A 9,791-nucleotide genomic window follows, 5' to 3' on the forward strand; every position below is an offset into this window, starting at 1 on the left:
TATTTACAAGTATTGTTTGGAACCGTGGTTTTTGTACTGTTTTGGTTGTTGTTGTTTCGTTTTGTTTTTAAATAAGCCTGCAAAGCTGCGGAATGTAGAGAAAATGGATATTGAATGAAATCCTGGTTTCACTAAAGTCATAGGGAAAATTCCTATTGACTTCCCCAGGGTCAGTTTCACTCTACAGTACAGTCCCATATATATTTTTGCTTGGTGACACCCAAATAAAATGTGCTTTGCTTACAAATCAAAGCATTATTTTATAAGCTGTTAGCTCTTTCAGCTCAGCATGGTAGATGAAATACAAGCTGTGCTCTCCTCTGCATCTCCTATTATTACCTGTCATAAAGAATCCACAATTAGGGTTTAGCTGGCAATTTTGCTGCAGATACACAAGGCAGATAAAAATCCAGATTGTTCTTCCAAATATGTTTTAACTCCTCATTACTGATACAATAGTTTGTGGTGGTAAAACAGAAAGCAAATATTTTCCTTCATCTACACTGCCAGGTAAGAAGCCCAATGAAATAGGTGGGATGGACTCTTACACAGTAGAAAATTAATATACTCCACAATGTTGCTGTCATTGAATTTTTTAAATCTTCATTTAGTTTACCGCAGCAGCTATTCCAGTATACTAGATCTTGCCAGATATTTTTTCAAACAAATGTTACTTTAAAGATGAAAGAGCAGTATTCAATATCACAGTATTGGTATTTCTAAAACACCACAGTAATCTGTTGAAAGACTTTTACCTACTATGGACAGGGAAATGGAAGATGAGAGAGAATGAGTAGGAATGAGTAGGTTCAGATGTTCAGAGTATGATGTTCAGAGTATGAAGAAGGACTATTTTCTCTTTTGCAGATTGACCAGTGGAGCAGGAAATATCTTATACCTGACTTGGGATTTTAAGTAAGGCAATTTCTTTTTGTGCGAAAAACTGGTTTTTAAGTTGTATGAAGGACAAACTAGCTGGCCTAAACCTTAATCTCTATAGTTGTGGAGCAAAACCAGTATGATAACTTGTGAAGGGTGTAAGAAACCCCTTCTTTCTTGAAAGACATTTCTTTTCTTGGAAGAAATGCTTCTAACTTGGTTTCTGTACTGTTGGAACAAAGTCAGGTTACAATATTTTCGTTTGTCACAGAACAGCAGGATCAAGTTAATAGTATAATATAGAGAATTTTGCATTGATCCACAAAAAAATGGAAAACAAAAAAGACTAATAGGTAATAAAGCAAATATGTATTATTTTTTAATCAAAAATGTTACCAAAATAAAGTACTTCCTATGTAGTTTATATTTTCTCAAGGGAATGATTCTCTTAAAATTATTTGACCCAAACTATTTATAGACATTGTTTGTTCTCCTCTTTTTTCTTTCTGCATTACTGTTCAAATAATTTCAAATAGTGATTTATACTTGTAAGGCAACACAAAAGGTTGAAGCCAGTGACATCTATTAAAATAGCCTGTGTCATAGATTATGCTGTATTTCCCTCATCCGGAGGCATTTTCCTGTGATCTCTTCGAATTAATTTAATTTGAAAAATGTTGTTCTGGACTTGAAGTACAATGAATAATAGTCATTTGTTTTGGAAACTGAAAAACAAGAAATAACTTCAGTCCTTTTTGTTAATATACTAATTGTTTTGTTTATTTAAATTAAGAACTGTATGCCTACGGTCATGTTATGAATTCTCAGGACTATGCAGCATTTTCTCTTCCCAGCAGCAAAGATTAATAAAATACAATCTGTAATTAGTTTCTTTTCACACACTTTTGTAAATGGAGAGTAAAGAAATTTAAGCCAAAAGACAGTAATTTATTTCTAAGTAAGGAAAATCTATTTTAGTGTTTCTCTAGTTAGTTGAAGACCTTTATTGTCTTGAAGCAAGAGGGGAAGTCAGAGACATGGCCTGTCCTCAAGAGCCCAGGTGGTTATCGTGAAGCATCTCCCAAGGAAACCTTAAAGCCTAAACAGTTGGGGACCTTCCTTTTAATGAGGATACTCTCCCACTGACAGGCTCTGGGCTGAAGCATCTCCACGTCTGTCCATAAGCACACAATACTGTGCCTTAGGCTGGCATGACAGCCAAATCCTACTGATTCAGACCTGGAGTGACAACACTTACTGCTTTCTTCCCTGACAACAAACGGCGCTGGAGTGAGGCACAGCGCTGACACATAACAAGAACCAGCCTCTGAGAAAGGGCATGCTCTAAATCAAATCAGACAAAAGGAAAAGCACAAGGATTGTTTCTGTCTTACAAATGGGAAATGCTATTTTCAGGGAACAACAGATTCGTATTTAATAGACTCAAAACATAATGGGAAGAAAATATTCTGATTCTAATAGGTACTTAAATCTCCTTATGCTGCTCTGGAAACATAGGTGTTATACAGGAGCATGTGGTGTAGAAATTCCTTACCTCATCACAGAAGCACTTCCCCTTAGTTTTACATCTACTGATGGCCCACTAGTTTCAGCTGTATATTCCTGATTTATAGTGATATAAGGGAATAGGAAGTATATCCGGATGAGGCTTTTTTCTTATTTAACTTTAAATATGACTATGAACTTGGGTTGGTATATCTATAGCCTTGTAGATTTTAATCTGGTGAATGTTTTCTGGTTTGGGGAGTTTCTTTCCAAGTTGTAATGCCCTAGGTTGTTTTCTGTTTGTTTGTTTGCTTGTGGGGTTTTTTTAAATGAATATTAAATAACTAGGGCCACATAGAAATAATTTGCTTATGTTTGTAAACTAAGGAAGATTTCAGTGAAGCATTTGTTCAGATTGTATACAACATAATTTAGTTGATATAATAAAATTATTTGAATGCTTTACTGCGGCTATCATATTCTTCTCTGTGAAAATTTTCCTTCTAAATCAGTAACCAGAAAGAAGAACATTAAATAATTTGAAGCAATGATAAAACAACTATAATATAAAAAGAACGTCATCTGTAAAATCCTGACTTTTTTCTGTATCCTCCAAATTCCCCATCTTGGTTTGTAATCTGTATCTACAGTACATGGAACCATAAATAAATTATGAATGACAGGACAATCTTCCAGGGGTGACAATTTTACCCAAGGCATTATAGCTCTGAGAAATAGCTGACAAATAAAAACTTGTATCTGGTGTGGTAGCAATTGGTAAATTTAGAAACCTTAATTACTCTGGTGTTAAATATGGGTGAGGATGTTTTTATTAATGTCTATTCCTACAGGGTAGATTTTTGGGTGATAATTCACTGGTTCAGCTCCACCAGATTTAAAATAGAATAATGCACTCAATAATTAATATGAAGCTTATTTAAGTCCATAAATGAAATGAAATTTATCTTTTTGATGTATGTCGAGTTGCATTTGACCACAATAGCTAGGAACCAAATAAAACATGCTTATTTAAACAATATTTTATGTTTTCCTTCCAATTCCCAAACATCATGTAGTAAGCAGAAATCTATGCTGTTATTTCTAGGGTGCTATTGGAGGGAGATGAGGTAGATGGCTAGAGGAAACATATGTTTTCTGTTTATTATATTGAACTGGCCTCTCTTTCTTCAAAATATTTTTTTTCATAAAAGTATCGATTTCTGAACTGTCACCACTTTCATGTAGGCATCTTACAGACATGATAAAATTTACATTACTTTTAAACTTTAATCTTAAAAATAACTTCAAGATATTTTTATTAATTGTACATACATTTAACATTTAGTTTGCAGAAGGAATATATTGTTTAAGAGGCATTTCCTTTAGATCGAGACTTAATTTTTGCAAAAAATATACAGTTCAAACATGGAAAAAAATTATTCTTGATATGTTTGGGAGAAAAGTCTCATATTGAATGTACTAAAAGGGAAACATCCTCAAATGGTTAGCATAAAAATAGTTTCCACATATGTTTTATGATAGTTAAAAGAGTCAAAATATGTAAAGCATGATCAGTGAAGTCCATGAGTATGGTTTAGACTGAGAGAGTTTGGAACAAATCTGAGGAAAATCATGCTTTCACAAGAGGCAGTCTGCTCAGTCCCAATGGAACAAGAAATACAAAAATCAAATGGGAATGGTGTCCTAGAGATGGCTGAGATTACCTAAAGCAGTGCAGCTCCTTCCCTTCTGAAGGTCTGGTGGACCTTCTCTCTCTCAGTAGCACAGTCCCAGCTCTGAAAGGAAATATCAATCCCATTAAAATAACCCGCCCCTTTCCAGCAAAGACATGAGACAACCAGTGAAGGTCTCTTAAATACACATTTCTTAGGCTACTTTTGTCTTATTTAAGGATGTTTTGATTTTCTCTACACACATACAAACCAACCCTCAAAAACTATTATGCAGAAATCAGCAACTTTTAAAGTAGTTTAGTGTAATTATCATATATAATAGACAATGCAAAAAATGTATTAGGAACACATACTGGGGAATGACCTTTGAATCAGAAACCAAAGGAGCTCTGTGCTCACTTTTTCAAGCTAGAGAGCACCAAGCAGAAGTGAAAATACTACTGTAATACGACCATTAGAAATTGTTACAAAATCAGTTTTACTATTAGCTAGAACTCACTGTTCTGCTGGTTGGGAAGGTATCAGATCTTTTTGATTGCTCAACTACAGTAATTGCTGCCAGATGGATGCAATTTTAAGATCATTATTTGTAATCCTTCCTGTGCCCTCAGTACTTTATCTTGAAACAATTGCAATTAATATGTTCCTCATCAGTTTTTTGCTGATATACATTCTTTTCTTGTTCACCCAGGATAAAACACTATTAAATTAATCACTGAACAATTCAGCTAAGGAACATAGCTTTGTTGATGTGCTGTTGTTTTTCACATTTAATTAGAAGGAGTCAGAGAGCTGATTAGCTGATACTGTACTCGGTATGATAGCACAGATCATTAATAGTCAGATGCAAACCAAAGCTCACTATCTTGTCTCACCCTGTGCAGAGTACTTACCTGAGTAAGCAGAGCTCTCCTGGCATGAAGTATGTCAGTACTTAGGTGAAAGGAGGTTTTGCCTGTGAGACCTGGTATTGTCAGAGATGTTTGTGATCTGACTAAAACATATGGGAACTAAATGCACCAAGGGTGACCAGCAGCCCACAGAAATGTCTCTAAGGATGTTTGTTTCAGATATGCTTGTTTTCAGACCTGTAAGGGCAGAATTCTAATTTATAATATTATATCTAAAGCATGTACTCTTATAAAGTCCAGATGTGACTTTACCAAGTGAAAGAGTCAGAGTTCCTATGGCTTCTTCCTGCTGTTAGCATTGGCCATTCCTGCATGAGCCCCTAATTTCCTGACACTGATGTGACTGGACAACTTTCCCAGCCACACTGGGTCTGCTGCTGCTAAACTGTCAGCAATCTACAGATATTACTGGCGAAAAATAATCTGAGCTTTCTAGATGGACTTTAAGTAACAAGACTTTAGTCTAGCAACATACCCTGTGTAAAAAATGTTTGTAAATGTTGACCAACGAATAGCCATAACCCAGTGATACCCAATTCAACTCACATTCCACTCAGCTGTAAGATTTTAATTAACTAGACAAGGAATTGGGTCAGACTACAGATCTTCCATAAAATTGTGTGTTACAGTAACTAACAATTTGCTGTGTATAGTCCAAGAAAAACCATGAATTCCAGGCATGTTGACAAATCTCTCTTTCAACTCTGTGCCCTCTGAGCTTACTACTTTGGACTCTTTCTTCACTTTCTTCATAAAGTGTGTTTCTAATAAAAATTATTATTGTAGTTTGGCAGAGAAAAGGGGATGATGGAGGCATGTACAGTTCAAGGAAAATCTTTTCATTAACCATTAATTCCTATTTTTGCCTAACATTAAAAGAATATGAATAGTTACATTTTAGTCCCTAAATACTTTCTTTTTGATTTTAGACTGCTAATGAATTTATTTTTTCTGTACTCTACCTTCGACACAAAAAATGTAACAATTGTTTTGCAAAGAACAATGCCACAAAAAAAAACTTGCTTCAAATCTTCTCAAGTAACAGCTCAGATGCCCCATGGTCAAGGACTTTCTTCAGCACAATGTATCTCATCACTAGAAAAAAAATTACTCAGTGGGAGATAAATTCTGATCTAATTAAAACTGCTAGAAAAACCACACTCTTTATTCAACAGAAAAACTATCCTGAGAGGCTTCAGATTAGGACTCTTAACAGAGTTCCAGCCAGCTGTTATCTCTTTCATGACTCATCCAAAAAGTATGAGCAGGCAACAGCTGGAGCTTGGACTCTGTCTTCTTCTACAGTGTGTTGGATGCCAAAAACGGGAGCAGATACTGGTCCTGAGGTTCTCCAGTGCTAGTTTCTGAGTTGGCACTCCTCCTGGTCACTGTAGCAGCACAAATTACTTTCATGCATGAGTTATGTAGTTTGTCAGGCCACTTAACATGTGCAGGTCTGTTGTACCATTCATTCAGGCTGTGCTCCCATTTAGGCAAATGTGAGCTATAGGAATCTACATGATGGAAGCTTTAATGACTCTGATTCAGCAAAGCATATTCAGTGCATATTTAGCTGTACATGTGTTAGATTCACCCTCATTCAGGAAAGTGTCATTCATAAGGTGAAATCTGAACTCATTTGAGTGCCTTACTGTATGAAGGCTGATATTCCTAAGACACCTTCTAATCTTACTACCTGAAACTGCTGCAGGATTCTAAAATACAACGGCAGATCTACAATATACTGAGGTGTTAGAGAGCCTCATTTCACAGCATTTTAGGTTTGAGAATGCTTTATTACGTCTTCATTGTCAGAAAATATTTTGACTGCATTCAGATCAGAAGAGTTTAATCAAATCTTGATTTAATGGCTTCCCTGGAGTACAAAACTTATCCCAAAAAGGGAAGGCCAGAGAGTGAAAGATGGCAGAATGTCAGTCAGGTTATAAGTCATACAATTCAAAGCACATGTTAATTTACTATCCTGAAGAGACTGTTCTACATATTCTGTTTATATAGCAAGACAATAATGATTTTATCGCACTTATGCTTTGTTTTGAACATCCAAAGTTAATCACAAAATCGCAGAACAGTCTGAGTTGGAAAGGACCCACAAGTCCAACTCTTAGTACCATGCTCTAACCAACTGAGATAATAAAACTAGAAGAACGTAACCAAGTTGGGATTTTTCCTGGTTGTTGCATAAAATAAATTATTTAGATTAAAGATTTATATTCCTTTTTATTTAAGATCAGTTTTCCCAAACAGAAGAGTAAAATGGAGGAGACTTGCCAGAAGTGATGACATGAATGTCACTTGAAAACTACTCAGTTCATTACAGAGGACAAGATGAAAATGAGATGTGCTCAGAAGATGTCAGTGAGATACTCGTGGCATAGCTAGGAACTGGATCTGGAACTTCTGTGTGTTCACACCTACTATGGCAATGCCTTACTGAAAAGGGCAATTTCTTCATGGTTGTAGGCAGGTTTCAGAAATGATCTGAACAAAATATGCACTGTCTTGGTAGATTTAATAATTATTGAGTACAGTACAAGGAGGCAGTCCATGGCAATGGCTTTTCTCTTTGCCAAGCTGCTATATGCTGATCCCCTACAACTGATCACACTGATTCTCTCTAACACCTCTCCATGGCTCCATAACTTCAGGAGTAGAGCTATGAGATGTGCTATAGAGCTGTGGAATAACTTTCTGCAACTGTACAAAGTAAGAGTGAGAATGCAATTTTGTGCCAAGTACTCTTAGATTATGTCATCAGATTCTTTTGTGTGTGTGCCAATGCCTTAATGCTTGATCGAAGAAAAACATTTGTGACCTAACAAGCTTAACAATCACTTCAGTGACACAGATCCTAGCTCTGCTGGTCCTGAACTACTCATTCAGCAGAAAGTTTGCCTGTGTATTGAACTTTGAACAGACAAAATCAATGACACTCCCTTATCTTCTCCTGTACAAGTTTTACATGGGGGTTTTAGAACACCAGCACATACTAATTTAGAGTATGAACAAACTAAGGAGTAAAATTTACTAAGAGTTGATTCTGCACAAAACAAACAAACAAAAAAAGAATGGTCTAAAGGCTGTTTTGCACACATTTCTATAGATAGGATGAAATTGAAACAGCTGGTTTTAGAATGCAATCAATAGGCAACTCTTCATAGAATCCAAGGCAGTGTATCACCCCGAACACTTAAAAGCTGTTTGTCAGAGTACTGGCTTTCCTTGGTTTTGCTTCAGTCAAACTGAATTGAAGGGATCCAGGTGACAAAACAGTGTAAAGAAATGGAATCTGCAGAGTTAGTTTAAAGCATAAGGTACTTGTGAAAAGAGGAGCATTTGCAAGCTGCCTTGAGGCTGAATTTTTCCATTTCCCAGAGAACATCCTGGAAGAAGTCATTTGGTCTATGTCAAATATTCCAAGATAGCACAACTGATATGCCTTGGTACTGACTAGAAAATAAATCCATAAGGTAAAAGAGTAACCCAGCTTCCAAGATCACTCTAAGTTATGTTTATTTGTCCAGAACTGCTACCTTACACCATTAGTAACACTAATATTTAGGGAGTATCTCACCTCTTGGACTGCACCAACTTGTTTCTCATCCTCTAAGCAACACAGTTTCAATTTTATTCACAGTTTCCTAGACTGAATTGGATTCTGAGTAGTAGTAGTGGTAGTCTGAGTTCTGATTTAATGCTACAGGCACAGTTCTTATTCATAATAAAAATCTTTACAGTATTGTTTTAGAGACACATGGAATTAGGAAATCAATAAACTGAACCACTTGAACTGAGTTTATTCAGCTATGAATACATGTTCAAAAGTGTTACACAAAGCTGGTAATTTCCAATGGAGAGGCTATAACCTTCTTAGGGTCTCCTGGTCATCAGAGACATGTAAAAGGGACTAAGTATAAATGAATCTTTGTGCTCTGATTTCTATTTCTTCATTGCCAGTACTATGTCATCCAATTACCCTTCATCCTGCTGTGTGACTGGAATATTTTTTTGTCATGAACCATTTTTAAAGTCTCCAATGACAAAAAAGAGAAAGAAAAAAGTTTTCCTTCAAAGTCAAGAAGAATAAGATTGATGTCTTTTGTTCATGAATACAGCAGTTTAAATTAAAAGATCCAAAGCCCTCATGACTCTAATTAATTTTACTTTGGAGATGGGATTTTAGTATTTAACTTTCTGCAGTTATAATGAAAACTTGCCTGCATATTGAATGATTTTTTCCCGGTTTTTTTTTCTTTCTTCATTATATTTTTGTTATTGGAATCACAGATACAGGAAATATTCCAAAACCAGCCAGTCGAGACAGCAAGCAGTTAACTTAATGCTGCGAAGATGTAAGCATGTGCTGAAATGTATGCATGAATAGTCCCATGTGTAAAGTTAATTGTATATATTAGCACATAATGATAATGCAGCACTATAGTAGAAATAAACACAAGTTACATGGACAAAGACTGTATCTTTTCATTTTAAAAGGTAGTGATTAGAACTTTACATTTCCTTCCTGTCTTTATTTGAAAGAGTGCTCCTCCTGAGCAGTTATTAACTCTGGCTGAGGTCTTGCTTAGCTCTTCACCTCTCTGTAGCCTGCTGATTAGAGAGCAGGCACCCAGGGCACTTCCTGTCCTGCTGTTGGACTCCAGTTTTATACCTCTGCTTTATTAATTGTTGCATGAAGTGATCTCCATGTAGGGCACACTTTTCACAAGGTCTCTTTCCCTCCATCTTTCTGACAGCTTATTATGACTGAAGTGGAAATGTT

This window comes from Prinia subflava, chromosome 1 (genome assembly GCF_021018805.1).
Source record: "Prinia subflava isolate CZ2003 ecotype Zambia chromosome 1, Cam_Psub_1.2, whole genome shotgun sequence".
NCBI classification, from domain to species: Eukaryota; Metazoa; Chordata; class Aves; order Passeriformes; family Cisticolidae; genus Prinia; species Prinia subflava.